The 24,561-nt window shown below is 38.8% G+C and overlaps 1 protein-coding gene across 33 annotated transcripts in view; it reads right to left on the bottom strand.

Annotated features, from left to right (window-relative positions):
* Nucleotides 1-24,561, bottom strand: part of Sorbs2 (sorbin and SH3 domain containing 2) — a 202,409-nt gene that overhangs the window by 128,190 nt on the left and 49,658 nt on the right. For 29 of the 33 annotated variants that reach the window (XM_048791846.1, XM_048791847.1, XM_048791853.1 and 26 more), the window contains one exon: nucleotides 5,033-5,088. The exons of the other annotated variants lie outside the window; for them this stretch is intronic. The gene's annotated coding sequence lies outside the window, so the exon portion shown is untranslated. The remainder of the gene's footprint in view (nucleotides 1-5,032; nucleotides 5,089-24,561) is intronic. 33 annotated transcript variants of the gene reach the window in all.

Raw genomic sequence — 24,561 nt, 5'->3', positions numbered from 1 at the left:
CTCTGCCTGCCTGTCCTTATGTTAAACTTTTTTTATGTTAAATTTGGGCCAGGCATGGTGGTGCACACCTGTAATCCCAGAGGCTCTGGAGGTTGAGGCAGGAGGATTGTGAGTCCAAAGCTAGCTTCAGCAGTGAGGCCCTAAGCAACTCAGTGAAACCCTGTCTCTAAATAAAATATAAAAAAGGGCTGGGGATGTGGCTTGGTGCCTAAGTGCCTCCTGGGTTGAATCCTTGGTACAAAAAAATTGATTTGGGAAGAACATGCCTCACCATCAGGGTCAACTGATGACCACAGATCTGTAAGTTCTCAGGATCAGTTAATTCAAGAATATGATCCAGTGTCCCATTTGCTTGGACACCTAATTTCCAGACTGTAAAATATGAGGAATAATGTAGGTCGTGCTTTATTACTTTTTCTCTTTTTCTTTTCACTTGGCTTGATGACTCACATTCCAGCTCAGTTTTAGAATTATCATGATCTACTTTGTAGAGAGGGGGGAAAAATAAGACATTTTGTGTACAGTACAACTTATGTAATTTATTTTTCAGGGAACTGAGAAAACTATAACACCATGTAGGAGAATTTCTGGCTTCTTTAATATTAGAATAATTTTAGTTTCTATCATCGGAGGCGTGATTTACTTAATTCCCTGTGTTGCTAATAAAAATTTACATTTTTCAAAGAATATTTTTAATGATATGGAAAAATATTCCTCAAACAATGAATATTTACAAGCACAAGATATAAACTAGTATAGACAATGTATTTCCCATTTTGTTTTTCCAAAAGGTCAATGTGATTTTTTTTTAAGAAAAAAGTGCCCCCAGATGGTCATTTTATCATCTGGAGGGCAGGTTGAAGTTTTAAAAATTTTAACTTCGTTATTATAGTCTATATTATTAATTTTTTTCCCTTTCATGTCATTCACTGGGTAGAGCTTGAGCTAGGAGCCTGGAGCCCTCACTGTGTGGATCTGGTCCCACCACTGTCACCCAAAGTTACTAAGGACAAATCAACTTCCTTTTCTTCTCTATGAAACATGCCTTCTCCCACTCCCAGGGACACTGCCACATTTTGGATCTTAAATATCCTCCAAAGGCCCATAAGCTAATGACTTGAAAGCCAGCCTGTGGTGCTACCGGGAGGAAGTAGGACTTTTAGAAGGTGGGGCCTAATGGAAGGAAGTTACATCATGGGGGGGCATGTCCTTTGGGCGTGTCCTTTAGGGGGATATTGGGATTCTGACCTTGTCTTGCCTCCTGCTGTTTGCTTCTTGGCTGCCAAGAGATGACAGGGTTCCTTCTGCCCTGTGCTCACTGCCTGATGTTCTTTCTCCCCACACGCCCCAAAGCAATAGGGCCAAAAAACCGTGGACTGAAAACTCTGAAACTGTGAGATAAAATAAACCTTTTTTCTTTTATATGTTGATTAACTAATGAACTTTGTCACAGTGGCAGAAACCTAACACAGACATTATCAGGACAACCAAGAAAATTTACTAAGTCCTATGCTTCAGCACTTACGAATTTACAAAATAAAGGCAGTAAAAGAATTTAATGAGCTGTTGTAGAATATGGATGACTGGGCATTTCTGTTGCTGACAAGTGCGGATGGTCAGAGTTCTTGTGTAAACTGCTCTTGGCCTTGGGAGGAAACCCAGGTTGTAACAGGATTGCTACATTTGTTGGTTTGCATTAGGTCATCTCAGAGCAGGAAAATGGGAATATCTCACTTTAGGGCCCTGACCCAAAGATCACACACTCTGGCAGATCCAGGCTTCAAATGCAGCCTACCTCTGGAGCTAGGTACCTACACCTGGCCTGTCGGTGGCTAGGTAAGCATCTATAAGCCATCAAGAAGCCAGACAGAGGCTTTTTCAGGACCTAGTTGTAGATCAATGTTCTGCCATATTTTATGGTTACTGATAAAATGATACATTGATTTTTAAAAAAGTAATGACACATATTTACTGACCATTCCCACAGAGACCATCAAACAGGGCAATTTTTTTCTATGATGTAGCAAATGAGTAGCATCACTATTTTGTAGATTTTTCTCATGGTTAAGCATTCATGCTATTTTAATGGCTTAAAAAGGCTTAAAAAAAAGTTCAACTAGTTCATTTTAATGCTTTCTTTCATCAATGATACACAGAGCTTCCTTGAGCACACAGTTTCACCCTGACAGATTCAAATACAGAGACTCTAATCCTGCCCACCTAAAATAGGAGGAGCTGGAACTTAGAATAGAACATTCCTCCAAATGGAAAACAGCTCAGATGGTTAATGCAAATGAGGAATTTCAATTGGCTTCAAATGGAGCATAATGCAAAATAACCACCTCACAAATCACTTTCTTTTATATCTACTTACCAAAATATTTATAAAATGTCTTTGCAGTGTCGTACCTAACTAAGCCTCTTGGTGTTTATTTTCTCAGTAGGATTATCTTTGTTTTTATACAAAGCCTGATGTAATAACCGAGGACTGACTTTTAGAAAGTAGTCTCTCATTCTTTCTCTGTCTCTGTCTCTGTTTTCTCTCAACATACTACCAAATCAGTGAATAGATGGGGGACTAAGATATCACACAGATTATTATTGTAGATTATGGATGGTCAGTTCCACAATCTGATGTCTGTGACCTGGTATTTGACCTTCTTTCTTGAAAAATGTACATGTGAAACTTTGACTTATGACCAAGGAAGTCGAACTTTTCCTTTTGAAAATAATATACAGCAGAAAATGGAAGTCTCAATGGAGACTGGTGACCTTCTGAATCGTTTACATGGGAGTAAATAACTCCAGGGCATTCTGTAGTGCTCCAGTCAGAACAATCTAGGGGCACATCAGGCTTTAGGAAAAACTCATTCCTTTAGAAAATAATTTCAATATAGTATGAGAATAGGAAGATCACTGAAGTGTGAAGAATATCAAAAAAGATTGACCTATTTCAAGGAGAGCCATAGTGCTTAGGAGAAAAGTAAGTTGAAAGCTTATATACATATTCATATAGATATTCTCTAGGGGTTCATGCATTCTCAGGAAGACTAAAGGGATGGGGGGGGGGGATAGCTAGGGGAGATTAGTCCTGTGTGTTGGCCTCATTCAGAAATAGCTTGGACCAGTTGGGCCAGTCCTGCTAGGGAGGTCACTCCCTTCTTTGGCATCTGCAAAGCTGGTCAGTTCCACGGATGTGGAAGAGAGTGAGTGTTGAATTTGGGCACTAAAGTTGTTCTTTGAGGTTGCAATAGATACTTTGGAGCTATTTCCTGCTAGGAGATGACCCAGATCTTTAATTGTGGCTGTTGTGGGGTGAGTTGTGTCCCCAAAAAAGATAGGTTGAAGTCCTAGCCTCCAGTGGCTGCAAAAATGACCTTATTTGGACACAAGATCTTTGCAGAGGAAATTAAAACTGAGATCATACTCTAGTAGGGTGGGTCCTGAATCCAAGGATCAATATCCTCAGAGAGAGAGAGAGAGAGAGAGAGAGAGAGAGAGAAGAGATGAGAGGAAACAGTCACACAGAAAGAATATCATGTGGTGATGGAATTGGCCTGAAGATGTCATCATACAAGGAATGTCAAGAATTAAGAATTGCTGGTAACCTCCAGAATCTCCAAAAAGCCAAGGTCAGATTTTCCCTCAGAGGCTTCAGAGGCAATATGGACCTGCAAACACCTTCATTTCAGACTTCCAGACTTCTTTTGTTTCAAGTCTCCAGTTTGCTTTATGTTGTTACAGTGGTGCTAGGAAACTAATAAAGTGGCTAAAGTATGTTCTGTAGCCTCTCTTCCTTTTGTAATCCAAGGATGGATTTGACTTGACCTGAAGGGGTAAGAGAACTAAGTAAATTTGCTTTGGGAGTGGGCAGGTAGATACTGATAGATTCCTCCATGGTGAGTTAGAGGAGCAATATACACCGGTGTCAAATCCAGGCAATACGTGGCCAGAGTGATTTCAGAAAAGAAAACCGAGAAGCCTGGGAGTCAGTGGGAAAGTACCCCGGCAACCCAGTTAGCCCAAGGCAGCCGACAGTGGTCTTTGGAGGGAGAGAGTGAGTGAGGAACTTTCTTCCTTTCTACCTCTGGAGTCCTCAGTAGGGCAGGTGGAGAGCCAGAGAAAATCAACAGAGGTGGCATGGAGGGTCTCCAAATGTGTGTTCATGGCTACAAGCATGTTCTCTGTCTGTCTGTCCCCAGAGAGGTATCAAAGAGCAAGAGGTATCCTCTCTCAGATTGTATGGGAATGGCTGTTCTGAGAGACAATAGGAAGGAAGGAGCTTTAGGACAAGGGTAGGGCTCAATTCTTGGATTCCTCACAATGTTTCTAAGACCCACACAAGCTGGGTGTGGTAGTGCATGCCTATAATCCCAGCGACTTGGAAGTCTGAGGCAGGAGAATCACAACTTCAAAGCCAGCTTCAGTAACATAGCAAGACCATAAGCAAGTTAGTGAGACCCTGTCTTTAAATATAAAATGAAAAGGGCTGGAGATGTGTCTTGGTGGTTAAGCACCCCTGGGTTCTACAAAAAAAAAAAAGAAAGAAAGAAAAGTAAGATCCACACAAGATATTCCATTGTGTGTCAGGGGGATGTATCCCAATGACAGAGCACTTGACTATCATTCTTGAGGCCCTGGCTTCAATTCCCAGCAGCACACACACACACACACACACACCACATACACACATATACACATACCACACACACACATACACACACACATCTGTGCTTTTCCCTACTGCCTGCCTTCCTCTGATGTTTCCATTTACTTTTAAATCACTCAGCTTAAATCATATGTATCTATGCAGAATCTCAAGACAGAAATTTTGCTGGGAATAACATAGGCATGAAGGTCAAGAAGAAGTCAGGGTGTGCTCATATTCTTGTTTTCATATTCTTTGGTGCCCACTGTCTTATTTTCTTAACATCACTGAGAGATCTTTTTACCAAAGGACACGCATTAAATATCTTCCTGCCTCATCAGTCCCAAGCCCAGGAAGTGGATTTTCCCCATGAGAACAGCGTACCTTCTGAAGAAATGCACCCAGATCAGAATGGTATATGAGTCTGTCCTAGTCTGGCTCTAGAAGAGAAATGTTACAATAAATAGGTGGGTGGGATCTGCTCCATAATCACAAACCCCGCCAAAATTAGCAGCGAGAACAAACTAAAAAAACTTAACTTTACCATGATATATATATTTTTTCTTTACTTCCCAGAAAAAAAAGCTATAAAAAGAAAATCATGCAGACTTATTAATTTTAGTTTGTTACACACCACAATTAGTTACCATTTGGTAATTAGGTGAAAAAAGGTTAACTAGGGATGTTTTACCCATGGTTATAGGAGGTGGGAGTAAAGCAGACAGTGTGCTTGGCAGCCTCAGAGATGTTCAGCTGATTTATTTTCTCTTTCCTTGGTCCTTACTTAATACAAAATTCTTTTAAGAAAGCTTCGTGGGCAACCAGTGATCAGTATTTTAATAGAATGGAAAAATGCCATGTAACGAGGACCCTATGTTAATAACATACTTCATGCTGGCCATTAACAACTCCTCTTTGCTCTCCCAATCCTTTCCAAGCCAGTGTGGAGTGAGACTGGAGAGGAGAGGGACATAAGGCTAAGAGGGAGACAACTCATCTCTTGCATCTTCAAGTCAGCTTTCCAAAGCACTCTCCTCCTTTCTGCACCAGCACTTCGTGCCGCCATAACTTCCTTCCAACTCAAGTTAATTCATTGTGTGTGGAAGCTCCTCTGTGTCCCTCCTTTGTCAAAAATAATCTTCCTAGATTTTTCTTCTCTCTCTGCCACTCATCTTTCTGTTGCCCAGATTCTTCACTCACTGAAGATCTCTTTTTGGGGACTGGTCTCTGCAACATACAGGGGTGCACCTTATCTGACCCCTTAAGGATTTAATATGTGCTAACGAAAGTTGAGCACACTGTCTCAGGTAAATTATGTTTTAAATGGGTTTTTGGACTTTCTAATTGGGAATGGCCCCTATAGTGGAAACTTGAGAGCAGGAAGGAAACAAGGGTCATGGGATGTGGGGCAGCTACTTGGGGGCCAGAGGGAACTTGTGAGGCATTATCATCTCTCTTCATGAGCCTATTTCAAAAAATATCCCTGATTTTATAGCAAAAAGCAATGCATGTTTCTGCAGATAAATCAATCCTCTGGCAGCAATAAATATTCCATTTTGGCATTCTATCAGACTTGCTTCAAATGAATTACAGTAAACTATTTTTTCCCTTCTGGAAAGAATAAAATTTACAGATATCTGCAGATTTGGGAAGAAAGCTTTTTTTCCTAAAGGGAACTAGTCTGAGCACAAGGAGAAAAGGGCAAAGTACACACACATACACACACACACACACGCACACACACACACACATGCCCATGTAACCCTCCCTCTAAATCTCTTCCAGTCTTCATTCCATTTACCTGTTTACATATAGTATCAGAATATAATTTCATTAAACATTCATCTGCTTCTATGTTAAACTTTTGTTGAATTGCCATCTCTGGACTATATCATTGAAATTTTCGACCATCTAAAGGTGTGTGTGTGTGTGTATGTGTGTGTGTGTGTGTGTAATTTTGTCCCTTTAGCCTAAAATAGATCAAAATAAGTATTTTCCTTACAATAAGTACAATCCTCTACCATTCTGAACATGCACCTTGATTTAGTTCATTTTGCAGTTGCAATGGACAAATACTATGGAAAATGATTAGAATCTGACATTCGAATATAATCCTAATGTTGCAGAGTTCCCAGCAACACAATTATAATATTCACTGCAGCCAATGCTTACTGTGATTATAGTATGCTAAGCTCTTTCCCAAGCTCTTATGTTAAACTAGGTTATTCTTCCAATAACACACAAGGTAGGGCCTGTTATTTTCTACATTTGCAGATGGGAAACAGAGCCATGGCCACTGGCAAGTTGCTCAGGTCTCAGTGGCGGGGTGGGCCTCCCACATAGGCAACATGGTGCCCAAGTCAATGCTCAGACACTATCTGCTACTTCTGCTGCTGTAAATGACCCACTATAATAGTCATAGTAATTTTTTCCATTATGCTTTTTGAGAGCTTGGATACTAAGCCAATGAAGAAGTAATCTCAATAAACTTTGTGCTTTTTGTCCTACTCAAAAAGGGCTCCCCTTCATGAAGATGTTGTAGTGTAAGCCTGGACATGTATTAACCTCCACACCACCACCCAAAGAATTGGTAGAACCTAAGGCAATCATAGGTTAAAACACATAGTAAATCAACATTCTCATTTAAAAATCTTTCCTGCCACTATTCAGGTAACCTAGAGGTTAATGAGGAGAGACATTTTGTCCCAAGGGAAAGTAGAAAAAGAAGGGGGTTTAAGAAGCTTGAAGCCAATGCCATTTAACCACAGCATTATCTTTTGTTTTTATACCTATAATGGTATAGAAATGAGGTTTCAGACAAAATACCTTCTCAAAAGGGAGCCAAAGCTTGCTTAGCTATAGGCATGTGGTATAGACGGTGGATCACACCCTTCCTTTATCATTTTCTAGAGTTCTTGGGGTCTTCTTTAGCTCAGGGTATTCTAACACACCCAATGACCCCAGCACTCTCCAGGACCATGTTTAAGGTATATTCATTTGTTTTTGCCACTTACTTGCCCCAAAGCCACTGAAGAGTCTCACCCTCAGCAATGACTTGGAAAATTAGGAACCGATAGTCCTTATCAAAGTAAATTGAAACGTTCCCTAACAAGAAGACCTGGTTCATTTACCTAACAATCCCATACTTAAAATTTTTTTTTTTTTGCCCCATCGCTAACATTTTTATTCCAAGTTAACATGTCAAACAAAACATAATGAAAATGTCTGAGTTCTGGGTTGTTTTTAGCAGTATCTATTAATCTGAGCTTCTAACCTTCTTAACTAAAGAATAGGAACCAACATAAAGAACTGAGTATACTCCCAATTCTCCCTTTCTACAATTATTTAAGTGCCTTAAAAGCACAATTTCTTTCACTGTCTTTTAAGGTGCCATAGAAGGAGAGATCGATTTTCCAATAATTGTTTAATTTTACTTGGAATTTTCATTGCTTTCAAGTTTCGGATTTGGGACTTAAAGAGGCTTGGTATAGAAGAGCCATCCTTGGCCCAACCCTAACTGTCAGCTGATGTCTGTTCCAGGACTGTCAGGGAGAGGAAGATGGTGGAGGTCCAGAAGGAATATCAAGAGATGGGAACCACCCTATTGCTCAACTAGTGTCAAGAATTTGTCTGCTCTTTTCATTTAACCTTGGTCTTCCCTAGGTTGGCCGTACTGTTTTAGGAGCAATATGGGACAATGTGGGAGCAATTGAAAAGAAATTAAGAAAAAAAAATTGGGAGTGGGGGGGAGAATTCTGTCATTAAAAAAAAAAAAAGCAACTTTAAAACATTGTCTTGCCAAAGTCTAGATGGTCCTTAAGATGGTTGAGAGTTCAGAGGTTCTGATTCTGAAACCTGGGTGGGAAACCTGTGTGAGCAGCTTAGTACACATCCTGGCGTCACCAGACAAATGTTGGGAGGGCAGCTGTGAGGAATTGAAAGGACTTCCCCCCTGATAAAGCAAAATATCCACAAAATTAGGTTCTGTTTACTATCTTGCTGCTACCTAGACCTCCTGTTGAGCTCTGAGGCAAAATGGAAAACCATTTTAATAGTCCAGCAAAATTTCCTTCCCATAAACAAATCTTTCCGCACTCAGAGTCCAGAAACATACTTTGTTTATTGCAAATAGGAGGCAACAATGGTTTACTGGTTCAGAGCAAGTCCACTAGTCCCTCAGCGATTTCTATGAAACAACTTCATGAAGTCTAACACTACAAGATGAAAAGACAGTGCGAGAAGGAAGTTGCAGAATTAAGAAGGGGAACGAACTGCATCTCATGAGTTCTAGCTTGTCTTCTCTAACATCTGCCTACATATGTCATTACAATGAGGCAGGCTGTTGGTGCAGCCTGTAGGACACACAAATACTTTGCTGGCCTAGATGAACACATCATCCACATTTAAAGCAATTTTTGTGTAAATGATGGTGCTGTTAACCTCCAAGGGTTATTCAAATGTTTTCTGAGAAATTGGCTGCTTTGAGTTCTTTCTTAGAATGTCACGTGTTTCGTTTTTGAGCAGCACAGAGTTGACAGGCTAGACATGGCAGAGTTTAGTTAATTAACTAATTCCTGTCAGGAGAAGCAAAGTGATGGGATTCAGAGAGCGGGTCCCAGACAAGGGATTTTCCTTCATCCATAGCAGAAAAAGAACATGTTGCGTGGCTTTGTAACTGGGCAAGTTTAGAAATATTTTTAAGCTTTCTGCTTTGCCAAGTGTTTCATAAAAAACTATTTTCTTTCTATTTCATGCCAAAAAATGTCACCCCCTAAATATTTTTTTCCCATAACTGGCCACATGTCCAAGATTTTCTTCTTTTCTAAGAATAAATAATTTTTCTTGGTTATAAAAATGCCACTTGTTCTATCAGATTAAACATATCTTTATATAGAAAAAGCATTTAAAACATTCTACCAGTGAGCCTAAGGAAAGAGTCTTGCTCAAAATAATTTTGTTCAGTTAATTTTGATGAAATGAAACATTTTGAATTCTGTTTGTGACTCTCGATGGAAAGTTCAGGCTTATTTTGTAACCCTCTCAATTCTACTTTTTCTCTCTGTCCTTATTCTATTTCATTTTACTAGAAAGCATTAAATAAGAATTAATTCCTGTCTTTGACCAAAATAATACCTTGGAAACGATATCAGTGCAAGGGAAATCACTGGGTTCCATTCTTAATTTGCACAGTTAGCTGGAGTTGGAAGGGTTCAGCTGTCAAGGTTTCAAGAACTCTAGCATTAAAAAAAAGTGTGAACTTGCAAATTAGCTGTCAAGTTTAATAGAAAGTGAAAAATGCAGCCAAGAGCTGACTTATTTCCATTCTTTGTATGCTATTGATCTTGCTTCAAGGTAAAGCACAGAACACTGAAAAATAGCAATTTGTATGAATTAGTTTGGCATTTTCTTTTTTACCATATAAAAAAGATCATTATATTCACAAAGTCAAAAAGCTGAACAAGGAGTCTTAAAAGTGGGAAATCAAGTGCAAAACAAAAACTTGCTTGAAAAAGCAAAAACAGTTATAAACCAAAAAATGTGATACATATTCATAGAGAAATAAACTGAGTGGCATTAGCTCTTGTAAAACCCCTAAGGACCTGCTATAGTATATCACAGACTTAAAGCTTAATACTGGGCAACTTAAAATATGCTCATTGTAATTGACATTTAATGTAATTGACATTTAACTAATTATTACAAGTAAACCTACTATAATAAAAAAGTATTCTGAGTTGGTTTATAATATTATTGCTAGTTAGGTTAATTTTAAAAACCAGTCTCTTAGTGTGTGAAAGGGTTTTGTGTGTGTGTGTGTGTGTGTGTATTTTCAAGGATTGGGGGAGGGATTTTCTGGTCCTTTGTGAATGGTTCCCTAAACATCCTGGTTTATAGATCTTTATCATACTTTCTAAAAATGCAGGCTTATTTTATTTGGAGAATGCATTAAAGATAAGGACATACAAACATTTCAGAGAGACCACATGGCAATCTGATTCTGAACTATCACAATGTTGCTTCAAATAAATCAAGATCTTCCCGAGATTAACAATATGCTGAGAAACTAGAGGATATAGCAAATTATTTTGCTTGACTTCAATCCACTTTCATCCTGCCACAAATGGTACCAAATAAACTTTCCAGCCCTCTCCTGTCTTACTATTGCATAATCCTTTCCCCACTCAAGCATGGAGAATTATGTATGTACATGTTGAAAATATCAAGCATCTCAAAACACTTACATTTCGTTGAACTTGGTCTCCCATGGTAAAATGACAAAACCCAATGTGGTGAGTTTGCTTCCTAGGAACAGCAAATCAGCATCGTGATGCACCCAAGTCAGAAATAATACCCTTCATTTGCTGCTCTTGGTTTAGTATCAGTGCTATAAAAAATAGATGATGGAAAACTGGCGCTCTTGACAGAAATACAAGTCCACGGTGTGTGGCTTGTTCAGGAATAGTAGAGAGAAGTGGCAGTCTTATCTATACATCAAACTTGGCCTTCCTCTGCGCTGACAAGTGGCAGCACATGTAGAGTATACACACGCTGTCAAGGCATTCATCACTATGGGCTCGAAGCAATGCCTGATTCATTTTACATAAATGACAGGGAGCTAAACATATGCACTCCTGCTAGAATTCAACTGGCATGGAAATTTGAGCCTATGGAATATCACTATGGAGTAGGCAAGCCAAGTTATTTATGGCACTTGGGTTTTCCTTTCTGCTTTTGCAAAAAGGTAATCTCCGACACAAGAATGTTTTGTGGCTTTGGCACAGAGAAAGCTGGAAGTCAGTGAAATAGAGGCTTGAAGGTCACCCAGTCTGTCCTGCAGCATGGAGGGGTATTGGGAGGCCAATATGCAAAACAGCACCAACTGATCCTTTGGCACAGACTCCAAGCCAAGGAGCATATAGAGAAAGTCTAACTAAAGGTTGCAAATGAGGACCTGTGGTCTTTACCTTGCCTGAATACATGAATGGCTATGAATGCAAGAATGAGAAAGATGATACAAGGTCGTTAAAGAGAAACATCATTTGAATCCTTTAATGTTACGTAAGAAAAAGCAAGAAGCACCAAGAAGGAAAAAGGAACACTCAATACCAGGAAGATATGCCAGAAAAATAGCATTTGATCCTCACTCCTATCACCATGTTAAGGCCAATGACAGGCCTGAGACTCAGCATTCCCCCATCTAGCAGTCTATATTCCTGCTTTTATGGCTGTTTGGATGTTGCATGAAATAAACCGAAGATCTACATCCTTGTTTTCATTATCTGCTTTATTTCTGGTCCATTAAGTTGGACAGACCCAGCCACAAATCATACACTGGCTTGTTTGCAAGGGCAAAATTGAAGCTTGGCTTTCCAGGTAATTATTAAGATGTGCATCACTGGCCACCCCACCCTGACCTCCACTCCATCCTGGTCTGTGTTCTCGTTGTCTTGTCTCCTGCATTTCAGACTCATTCACATTTCTTACAGCCTCTACTCCTGGGCCTGGGGTCCTTTCCAACTCACCGACTTGTCTTTCTTTGAAATTCATTTTTTAGCTCCTGTGTTATCTCTGATACTCTTTGTCACACTGGCTTATTTTCCCTGCTAATTTTTGCTGAAGACAATACTCTCTAGTTCTCTGGAAAAGGCTTGACTGGAAGAATTTGGATGTGGAGTTTAAATGACCCCAAGAACCTTATGTTTCAAGTCTATCAGCTGGCACTTTAGGGCTACTCGGTTCCTAAAGCAAGCAATAAATAAAACCAAAATCCAAATAAATAAATAGATAGATAGACACATAAAGCAAAAACAACTGACCTAAGTAAAGGTAATACATAGACACACCTGTAGCATGACTGTGAGGTTAGACTGGTTGGCTCTGAATCTTGCTTCTACCATGAATTGATTGCTTAAGTTTGTATATCACAAAATAGAAATAACAATAATACCTGTTTTATAGGTTGCTTTTTTGCTCTTTCAGTAAATTATTATTATTATTATTACTTTTTTTGGTACCAGGGATTGAACTCAGAGGCACTTGACTATTGAGCCAATCCTCAGCCCTATTTTGTATTTTATTTAGAAACAAGGTCTCACTGAGTTGATTTCAAGGTCTCACAGCCTTGCTTTTGCTGAGGCTGGCTTTGAACTCAAGATCCTCCTGATTCAGCCTCCTGAGCCACTGGGATGACAGGCATGCACCACCATACCCAGCCTCTTTCAGTAAATTTTTATTGAGCACCTAAAATTCCCAGTCAAAGGGATACAGAAGTACCCAGAGTAGACAAGAGTTGTACACTGGTAGGGTTTACATTCCAGTACAGTTTACTTCAGGGATCAAATAAAATGATCCATCTAAACTGCACCACAGTGCCTTAGACATAGGAAGCACTCAGGAGCTCCTAACTAATCATAGGCAGGGTTTTAAAAAGATGAGGCAACAATCATAAATATATATTTACTATAGTGAAAATGACAGGAAATCTAGAGAAGTATGAGTAGAGGAATTAGTTGTTAAAATTGTGCATGAATCTGACGCGAAGTACATTCTGAGTGGGGCTGAAGTCTGGGCCTGTGCTATCTGATGTGGCATTACAAATGCCTGGAAATGTGTATTTATAGTTTGGACCTATCTGACACTGAACATCTGCACAGCTTCCAGAATGTGTCGACACTCTCCTTAACTCTAGAGCCCCTCTGGACAAGCACAGCTCTGAGCCCTTTGGCCACAGTCAGTACCAGCTCCAGTTTCCTGAAGAGGTATTTAGTTTACACCCCTCTACAAAAATCAACCTAGATCTGAACCTTAGATCTTAAGACCAGGAAGGGGGTAAGATTGAGGTCTGCAGTGTTACTCTTTATCATATAACACTCTGCCCTTTTTAGTTACCATATTTTTACAATTATTTCCATTTGCTAGTTCTATTACAGCACCCTATCGAGGCATGCTAGTTTTACAACATGCTGCTTAGAGGAAATTTGCTATTGATGAGTCATTTGATCTCACAAAATTTTGGCACAGTATGCAAACATAGAATGTTTTCAATTGACTCTCTTTTTCATACTCACTTCACTCCTGATAGAGCAATTGGGGAGCAAGTTTTTGTTTTCACTTTGATTTTGCAAAGAATTCTCAGCTTGCTCCTCAGTTGCTACCTAGGATGGTAAGGAATAGACATGCCTTGGTAGCAAGCAGTCAAAACAGAGGCCAGCAGTCCTATAACTGTTTATTCCACATTGTCCTTCGTGGAGGAAGATGAGGGCAATAGCTAAAAATGAGGACATGTGATTATTTACTGCCTCTTCTCAGCACACTATCCTGTAGTTTAGATCTCTGTTTTTAGCTACCTAATCTGCTGAATTACTTTGCATTCTTTCCCCTAGCTCTTACAGAGTCTATGCTGGAGAGGGTTCAAGTGTCAATCAAGTGGCTGGACAAGGCAAACTTTAAGATGATGATCTTTCCTCCTCCTGGGTCTTCTCCTCTCATCCTCCTCCTTCTTATTTATTTATTTATTCATTTATTTATTTTTGGTTAGTCCATCTCCTACCCTTTTTATTTAGTTTTATTTGCTTCCTAAACATTCATGTGGTTGGATGCCATTATAATTGTATGATTACTCTATGATCAAATGAGGGCTGGTGGTTTCAAAGCAATATATCTTGTTGTATAAGTTATTGCTTCATGTGGTAATCAGAACCACAGTAGGTCCATGTGGCACTTTCCAGGGTCCCCAAGAGTACTTGGTGGGCTTTAAAATCCAGTTTTGATCAGCACATTACTTTAGTCTATAGGGTACTATCAGGAGAGAAACAGACCATTGACTATTTTAGACTTTGCATTTATAAAGAAAAACTGTGGCTTAGTTTGGGTTACACAGGAGATAATTGATAACTGATCACTGTCATCTCTTTTCTTTAGCTCAAATCAAATAATGAAGTGGTACTGTCTTGTAAGCTATGCAAACAAGTGATAGTAGCAAGCCCATTGCATTGGGTAAATCTTTTAATTGGTAGGATCCCAGAATGGGAACCTTTAACAAATTAAAAAAGTCTGATAGACTGGAAGCCTGGACTATTCTGATGTGAAATAATATCATGACATAGGAGGCTATTGAAATAAATGGCCATTATATATTAAAGACCAGGCCATTGGAATCTGGCTCCTAATATTATGATTTCCCTAAAATTGTGAAACAGGATTTCCCTCTTAACCATAACCAATATGATTTGGTGAAGAAATGCTCACAAATAGTGAGTCTTCTTTTGGAGGAGGGGCTTAAAAGAGAGAGATATATATGAAGGTTTTTGGCCCAGGTCCAAGTCAACTCTTGTTAGGCAGCAAGGGCTAAGGAGATGGCAAAGAAAAGAAAGGGCACTTGTGTTTGAGGTCAGTTTGTTTTGAGTTGAATGGACATACCAGGAGTGAGTAAGTACTCCCCAGGTCACTGGGGGAGTGTTGAAGTGGAAATCAAGCACAGGGGAGGATGGAGCTGCTATGAAGAAAGCCAAGAGGGTGCAGTCCATGGGTTCAAGAAGAGCAGCATCCCTATCCAGGAATGGATGCTGGTGGCAGGAACAACATGATGTGGGCCATGGCTAGTAAGAGCAATAGATAGATTGTGCAGAACTATCCCTGAACCAAGGAGGGATCCTGGACCACACTAATTTTTATTTTTCACATCTTTTAGACAGATACCTTGAAAAATTCCTGGCCCCCTTGCCTAGAGGAGTTCATTAGCCCTGATCCAGACTTATGCTCAGGTAGACAAGGAGGACTGAGGGACATGGTAGGCTCCATATATGATCTCCCACCACACTTTCCTCATGGCCTATTTTTACCCAAGGAGCAGCAAGCATTCTGATTGGATGATGACAATGTATTCTGAATTTTCTAAGACTACAAGCAGCCACACTATATTTAATAGCCACATTTTATAGAATACTTAATATTTGCAGAAAATATGCAATTAAATATTATTTTCATGGATTTAAAAGCAAAGTAACTACAGATAAGTAGAGTTTCTCTTTGGGGTTTTCTTTAGCTGATACATTTATTTTATAGGCATATACACCCTCCTTCCCCACCAATTTGTAGCCATCAACTTGGGTTGCATGAAGAATGTATGCGATGAAAACCGTTTTATTGGTCTGTCTGATTGCTGTCTCTTGACCTTGACCTTTACCACCATCTTGGTCTTCCTGAAAAGTGGGGAGGATACACCTGTCACAAATATGTCTTCCTGGTCATACTTTTGATCTTTCCAGATATCAGAAAAATATTGACTATGTCTTTCTACATTGTGAAGTATGGAAAGGAGCAGAGGAAGAAATCACGGAAAGAATAAAATGACAGAAGTGTAGCTGGAAAGCAGCAAGCGGCTTTTCATCAGGTTTGCCTTTCAGTAAGATGCACAGGAGAGAATGTTTTCTCTATACTGAAGTGGCTTGGAAAGTAACAGAAGGGTGAATCCCTAGTGACCTAGTTCAAACATACTAGTTGCTTTTCAAAGTATTCAGACATCAACATGAGATACCCTTTTAGGGTTGTTTCTCAGAAGTATGATAGTTTTCCAGAATCTACCTTCCTAGTCTATTTTATCCAATTAGACTTATGAAGGTGGAAATGAAGTCTTTGGTCACAGGTGGGGATAAGCTGTGATAAGCCAAGGTGTGTGTGGAATACCCAGTATAGCATTCCTGTGTAAGGTTCAGGTCCTTAAGGAGAACACCACTTGGTGAAAAGACTTTCTTCCCTCTTCAACCAGATTGTCCCCTGAATTAGTTGTAGCCACATTAAGGACTAAATTGTGTCCTTTCAAAATTCATATATTTAAGTTCTAACCTTCAGCACCTTGAAATGTGACTGTATTCTGAGATAGAGTCTTAAAAAGGAAATTCAATTTAAATGAGTTCATTAGGGTGGACCTTAAATGAATCTAGCTAATGTCCTTACAAGAAAAGGAAATTTGGATGTCTAAAAGGGACAGTAGGGATGCCTGTCCACAGAAGAATAACTTTATCTCCACATAATACATGGGAAATTGGTCATCTACAACACAAGGAGAGAAACCTTGGGCGGAGGGTGGTGGAAAATAAACCTGCTGGCACTTTGATCTTGGACTTCTAGCCTCCAAAACATTGAGAGATAAATTTATATTATTTAAGTTACTAGAGTGTGATACTATGTTATGTCATCCCTAGGAAACTAACACAAGCCTACAGTATTTTACCTGTGAGCAAGGGATACAACTTTATCATAACTGCAGTAATTTAAACTGAGTTGCGAGTGCGTGAAGGTAAGCTCAAACAGGCTTACAGTGATCTGCCCAGAAAAGACTAGAGGACTTTGGTTCATGGTCATTTTGCTCATGGGTGCCTGACCTCCTTCAGTAAGAGCTCCACAGAATAAATGGCACTACAGTCTTCTCTCAGGGGCAGCTAAAAGTTCCAGGGTGGTGTCATCATCAGGTGCCCCCTGGTGCCCACCATAGCCCCAGACAGATGAGTCAGTTGCACAGGTGGTTGGGGCAATGGCATCTCCTTGTCGTCCCTCAATGCACACTGCTTCATGCTGTCAGCGTGAGACATGGACATCTGTTCTCTTCTGGACCAAGGGTATATATATATATATATATATATATATATTGGCTTGGAATATGGTAAGAGCCGGTAACAAAGTGTGATTTGTGTGAGGAATATTTTGTGCATTTTGGTGTGGCCCACTTTAAGGTAGAGAGGCCTGTTCTGAATGGAATTAGGAAATTAGCATTTAACCATACAGTAATTGGACATGCAACCCTGGCTACGTTAGTTGATACCTGGCTTTAAAGGAGGGAATTTCAGCTCAGGGCCTGAGTGTGTGAGTGCAGCTGCTACAGATGACTAGTTTCATTATCAGCAACCTCATATATTCACCAGCAAAACTTTAATCATGCCAATTTTGGTTTATGCAATGTTTTTGAAAACATTTTCAGAGTTTACCTACCATTAATTTTATCCTTCCATATTTACATTTGCTTCTAGAATTTGGAATAAGGTGAGTTGAAGGACAGGATACTAAAATCCTTTAAGAATTTCACAAATCTCCCTGTATTAAAGAAAAAGCAAGCTGCACGGCCAAGTTAGGTTATGCAGGAAGGGCCCATGGTCAGTTGTAAGGCACTAAATTCTAATGGTGAGAAAATAATTATTATGGATTTTATATATGCAGTGTTGACACAAGTGGCACGTCAGCCATAAATAAAGTTCATGGGTTGATCATCAAAAATAATTCTCCCATATAATTAGATAGCAGAGATCCTCCAGATTGGGAGAAAATCTTCACCACCAGCCCCAGATAAGGCATTAATTGCCAGGATGTACAAAGAATTCAAAGAACTTAACTCCAGAAAAGTAAATAACCCAATCAATAAATGGGCAAAGGAGCTGAATAAACACTTCACAGAAGAAGAAATATGAAAGGTTAAAAATATGAAAAATATTTAACATCTCTAGCAACTAGAGAAATGCAAATTAAAACTACACTGAGATTCTATTTAATTCCAGTAAGAATGGCAGTTATAAAGAATATATGTAACAATAAATTTTGGCAAGAATGTGGGGAGAAAGGTTCTCTCGTACATTGTTGGTGGGACTGCAAATTGGTGCAAGCACTATGGAAAGTAGTATGGAGATTCCTTAGAAAACTTGGAATGGAACTACCATTTGATCCAGTTATCCCACTCCTCAGTATACACCTAAAGGACTTAAAATCAGCATACTACAGTGATGCAGCCACATCCATGTTGATAGCAGTTCAACTCACAATAGCCAAGCTATGGAAACAACCTAGGTGTGTTTCAATGAATGAATGGATAAAGAAAATGTGGTATATACATATAATGGAATATCACCTAGCCATAAACAAAAATGAAATTATGGCATTTGCCAGTAAATGGATGGAACTGGGGAATATCATGCTAAATGAAATAAGCCAATCCCCTGAAAAAAAAAAAAAACAAGGCCGAATGTTCTCTCTGATTTGTGGACGCTAACCCAGAACAAGGGGAGTTGTGGAGGGAATAATAGAAATAGATTGGACTAGACAAAGGGTAATGAAGGGAAAGGAGTGGGGATGTGAATAGGAAAGAAGTAGGGGGCTGGGGATGTGGCTCAAGCGGTAGCGCGCTGGCCTGGCATGCGTGCGGCCCGGGTTCGATCCTCAGCACCACATACAAATAAAGATGTTGTGTCTGCCGAAAACTAAAAATAAGTATTAAAAATTCTCTCCCTCTCTTTAAAAAAAAAAAAAGAAGTAGAATGAATATGTATGACCACAAGAGGGGAAACCTAATAGAATAAGTTATACTTTATGTATATATATATATTCTTCCAAAATACACTTTATTTTTAGTTATACATGATATGTCTATCATGTATAACTAAAAATAAAAATTAAAAAGATAATTAGATGTTGTTAATGAATTTATCCGTTTTTTGTAATCCAAGTAATATTCTGAAGAAATTATAATAACTAAACCTGGATTATTGTTAGAACTGGTTTACATTTACCTGTGATCACTAAAGGATGGCCCTGAGCTATTTCTGGAGCCTGTCTTATTGATGAGATCTTGTGCCCTACATTAAGGAGAAACTCCCTTCCACCTGAAGAGAATGGGCAGTCTCGCCTACCACATTCTCAGAAAAGAATATGTGGAGGAATGAAGGAGACCCAAGATAAGGTAGTTTTCTGTTCTCAGGGGGTGGCAGAAAGTGGTCAAAATATTTGGAAGTATGGCTCTGCTTGCTGCAGGTATGGTATTATTATTATTATTATTATTCCAGGGATTCAACCTAAGGTCACTCAACCACTAAGCCACATCCCCAGCCCTATTTTGTATTTTATTTAGAGACAGGGTCTCACTAAGTTGTTTAGCGCCTTGCTGTTGCTGAAGCTAGCTTTGAACTTGCACTCCTCCTGCCTCAGCCTCCTTAGCCACTGGGATTATAGGTGTGTGCCACGACACCCAGCTTTATTATTTTTTAATATACTCTTTGTAAACTGTTAGCAAGACCCTTTCATAAAACAATTTATTGATGAAGCTATGGAATTCCATAACCACCAGTAGGGATCAGCAGGCACTGTGCCATTGGATAACCTCTGGATGTGGTACTGAAGTAGGTACCCAACTACTCAGCCTTCCTGGATGAGGAAGCTGCTCCGGGCTGTCTGAGAAGAGAAGAACAGGGGCAGTCAGCGTAACTTGCTACCACAAAAGCCACTGTGGTCTGAAGTTGACTCAGCCTGAGGAAGGCCTGATATCATTGCCAAGAACAGTCCCAGGAATTGCCTGTTCTGAGTCACCTCTGGGAAGAGCAGACTGTCAGGAAGATTTAATTGCTTTGACCTTCCTGCTTTCTTGATATCCCATTGGGAGTTTTAGGGGGAAAGGAGAGAGAGTTCTCTCCTTTTGTATAAAGCAACAAGAAAGAAGAAAAAACATTTTCATCTGAAATTTTGGCATTGGAAATCAATTACTCAATCATACAACCCTCTGATTCCTCGTTATTATGGCTCAGAATTACAGAGAGAAGTGTGTCTTGGGGTGTAACTTTTAGAACAGCAGAATTTAATGAAAGGAAGACACTAGAAAGATAAACTAATCCAATGCATGCATTAATGTCAAGGAAGGAACTTAAGTGATGTTAGAGAAGCAAAAGTAGGATAAGCCAGGGTAGACTGACCAGTTTGCCAGGAGTTGATGGGTCTAATGGAAGAGTTGTAGTCACCCATTTAGACAAAACAAACAGAGACCAAAGTCCTTAACAACACCAAAAGGAGAAAAATAAAAGAAAAAAATGCATGCCTATTAATTGTACATCCATTAAGTTCCTTATAAACATAAAATTAGAAGTTATTCTTCAGGGATTATTGCTCGTTTGCTGTCACAACTGGGTGCTATGGCTTCATTTTGTGTCTACAAACACTGGTTGGGCTGGTTGCTAAGGGGATCCACTGGGGAATGATAACTATTCAAATGTGACCCCTTACAGGGACATGAGCAAATTCCACTCCTGATATCATCCATGTATTGTTGTTGAGAATCACTATGCTATAGTGGACTGCTGTTTAACCTTGGAGTGTTCTATAAACCCAGGTTAGAATCCTTCTCTACTACTCACAAGGCATGTGACTCAGAGCAAGATTATTTTTTAATTCTTGTGAAGCTGTTCTCCATGTGGTAAATGGAAAGGATGGTGGTAAAGTACCATTTCTAAGTGTCGACTATTCACATCAGCTATGTCCAAATTATAAAGCCCTGGTTAAGTTTATTACCTTCCAACTGTGGGTTTAAATTTGCTCATAATCCCATTGACAGTCTATTCCCATTAGAAAATATTACAAGTTGAAAACACATCTATTTTCAGAATCCATAATGCTCAGATCATACTTGAAAAAGACTCTTAAAAATTGAATATGATCATATCACCCATCATAGGATAATAGCATGCTCTGTCGGAGTGTTCCTGTTGTATTGCAAAATAGAAAGTTCTAGAGTAGATAAATTAATGCTGTAAAGTCCTCAACAATTGGTCTTTATTGATGTTTATTGGCACAGTTGTTGCACACTTCACATAGTTATTTTGTACAATACTGAAAATACCTTAACCAATTTCAAAGTAACCACATTTATTAATGAGTGGCTCATTTGAGAATAAAATGCTTCCTCTTGGTATAGGGAGTAGAACTCATGATTAACAGAAAAATCTGAATCAGAAAATGAGGCCTTTAATTTTTTTAAAAAAACTTTCATTTATCTTTTGAAACTTGTGGGTAAGCTACAAGATATTTAGGAACACTGACTTCTTTATTATTTTTTCCTTTTGATATCATTTCTCTCTCTTCTTTTCCCTGACCTTACGTGGGTATTAGAATTCGAATCACATGAACAAAGAACACCCAAAATCCCATTATATATAAGGCACATCCAGTATTGCAAAAATCTTTCATGACATTTTCTGTCTTGAGTTTATGCCCTTGTTTGGGAAGAGAAAACACACCCCATGAAAAGTGCATGATTCAGGATTTAAACAAGAGCTCAAACAAACCATAGAGGAATTGTTATATAATAGAGGAACATCCATTAGTTGCTAGAGGTATACTATTTGTCCTAACTACTATGTGAATTTGGAGAAGAGAGAAATCCAGGAACTTCCCAGTTAGGATTGAGGTACAGGACATGGAAAAAAGGAACTATCTGAAAAACAACGTGAATAGCTAAATCAGTTTGGCTATTAGAACTAGCACTCAGAATCAAGAGATGAGGAAAGCTGGGTGCAGTGGCGCAGGCCTGTAATCCCAGTGGCTTGGAAAGCTCAGTCAGGAGGATCACAAGTTCAAAGCCAGCCTCAGCAAAGGCCAGGTGCTAAGCAACTCAGTGAGACCCTGTCTGTAAAAAAAAAAAATACAAAATAGGGCTGGGGATGTGGCTCAGTGATCGAGTGCCCCTGAGTTCATTATCCTGTATCAAAAGAGAGAGAGAGAGAGAGAGAGAGAGAGAGAGAGAAAGGAAAACCAGTAGCAAACTGAAATAACACAATGCCAAAAAGACAAAAAGCAAGGTGAATAGAAGTTTGGTGACTGTCTTTGACATTTTGCTAAATTAGCGGACAAAGGAGCAAGACTCAGATATCCTAAGGCAAAGTCGACCTCCGACACCCCACGATGAGGGCTGATTCAGGACTGGGTCTAGCATTAAAGAAAGCAGGCTTGGTGGCTGCCCAGCTGGTCCTAGAAGATGGCTAAAATACTCTGAATTAAGTAGATAAATAAGAACCACAACAGAGACAAAATGTGTTTGTGCACATGTGCATGCCAATGTGAGGATGGAGGCTTCAGAGGAGAGGAAACACAAAGAGGAAGGACTTCAAGGGAAGATGCCTGACATTCCACAGCAGAAGCCTAGGCACCAGACCAGTTGGCATAACAACTCCAAGGTGTACCAGAGAAGGGTTTCTTACTAGGGTCAGCATCTACAGAAAAGCAAAATCACCTTTACATTAAGGTGTGATTTTGAAATATTTTATTATCTAAAATAGTATAGCACAGACATGGCAATTTTGCTTCCCAGGGGACAAGTGACAATCTGGAGACGTTTTTAGTTGTTATTATTGGACTATACAGGGGTGTTAAGTGGTATATCATGGGTAAAGGACAGTAATGCTACTAAACATCTACAGTATGCAGAAGGATCCCTAAAGCAAAGAATTATCTGGTTAATCCTGGTGCATAAAAGTGCCAAGGCTAAGAAATCTAATTCAGAGGATTGCAGTGAAAACAGAACAATATCTTAAAATAAACTATATCACATAGTTGCAAAACAGTATTGTCCAGTTGACAAATGTTGACATTTTGCATTTATTAAAAATGAATTTAAGCAATAATTATTATAGTTAGAGTTATTTAATAGAGTCATAGACTGCAGCAGGCTTTAAAAAATTTCATCACCTTTTTTTTAATAAACTGAAGGAAACTTTCATAAAAATCATGCCCATGGAAAGCAATGATATGCTGAGCAAGTCCTTTTCAGAAAAAAAATTCAGATATAATGAGTGGAAAATTACCTAAAAGACTGAAAGAAAAGACAAGTTAATTAAACCCAGCTATTGGTCCTATTTTATATTTATCTTTATAAAGTGCTAACAAATGCCAACCCGTTAAGTTATGACAAACATGTATATCCCGAAGAATCTGTATCATTTTTGAGGTATTTAATGGATACGTCTCAGACAAGAAAATATTGCATGTCTAGTATTCATAACAGTTGATCTTTTAATTGGCATTAATATGCTGCATTTAGAACACTAGCCACCACTGAGATGAAAGACATTCCTGAAGGGGGAACCTTTCTCAGAACCATTAACATAGCCATGAGTACTTTATAGGTTGCTACAGCACATTAGCCACAAAAAATTTCCATCACAGGAAGTACACTTACTGTAGTTACTGGTGCATAATAAATATTTGATCCTAATTAGATCTAATGAATGGATTTTAATTCTGTATTCACCATGTTTTTTTAGGACACCGATCCACAAATATGAAAAAAAAAGTTTTGTGGGAGTGGTCATTTTAATATCATTGCTAACATTTTTCATTTACCTAAGTCACTAAATTAATGAGGGTAAACATTGTCTGGAAATTTTTTTTTAAAAGATAGATGTGGTTGAAAACATTTATCATGAGAATCTTAAATTGCATAAAGATTCAGTGCAATGTGTTTTGCATTGAATAAGAAATTGTAATTTCCTTTGCTTAATTTTTTTTAATTTCATTAAGGAGCTTAAGGTAAATATGCTTTCTAAAAATATAATTTGGAAATTGGGGAACTGACTAAGCAGGTTCGAATCTACTTTTAAAGAATAGTTGTAAAAATGGTCATCTAAGATAAAATAAAAAGTATAAAAATCTTGTATGGGGAAATTTTTTTAAAAGTTTGTTCTTTCTTTAGTTTAAATAGAATAATTCTTATCCTCTTAGAAGGCGGAAATATTTTAGCAACCGTTTCCCAAAACATATACTGTATATGTGATATAAATGCTTTGATATGGAATAGAAGAGTTAAATTCTATGAGTTTTTTCTATTCCCTTAGGTTACAGCACTATTGGATGTGAGTTTCTAGAATTATTCACTTATCTTTTAAAAAATTTACCCTTGAGAAATATGTCTCCATATATAACCACAAAATTCATTAAAGCAACTTACACATCATACTATAGAGCCATATAAATCTGTAGTTTTGCCAACTGTGTGAGGTTGGCCAACTCCTGAAACCCCCAAATCCCAAATCTTAGTGACTTAAGGCTATGAAACTAAACATCCAGTGTAGATCAGTGGGGTATAAGGAGTCCTCTACTCCAAGCATTCATTT

This window comes from Marmota marmota, unplaced genomic scaffold (assembly GCF_001458135.2).
Source record: "Marmota marmota marmota unplaced genomic scaffold, marMar, whole genome shotgun sequence".
NCBI lineage: Eukaryota > Metazoa > Chordata > Mammalia > Rodentia > Sciuridae > Marmota > Marmota marmota.
Note: the sequence above shows the minus strand (reverse complement) of the source record. Positions and strands in the feature narration are given on the sequence as shown.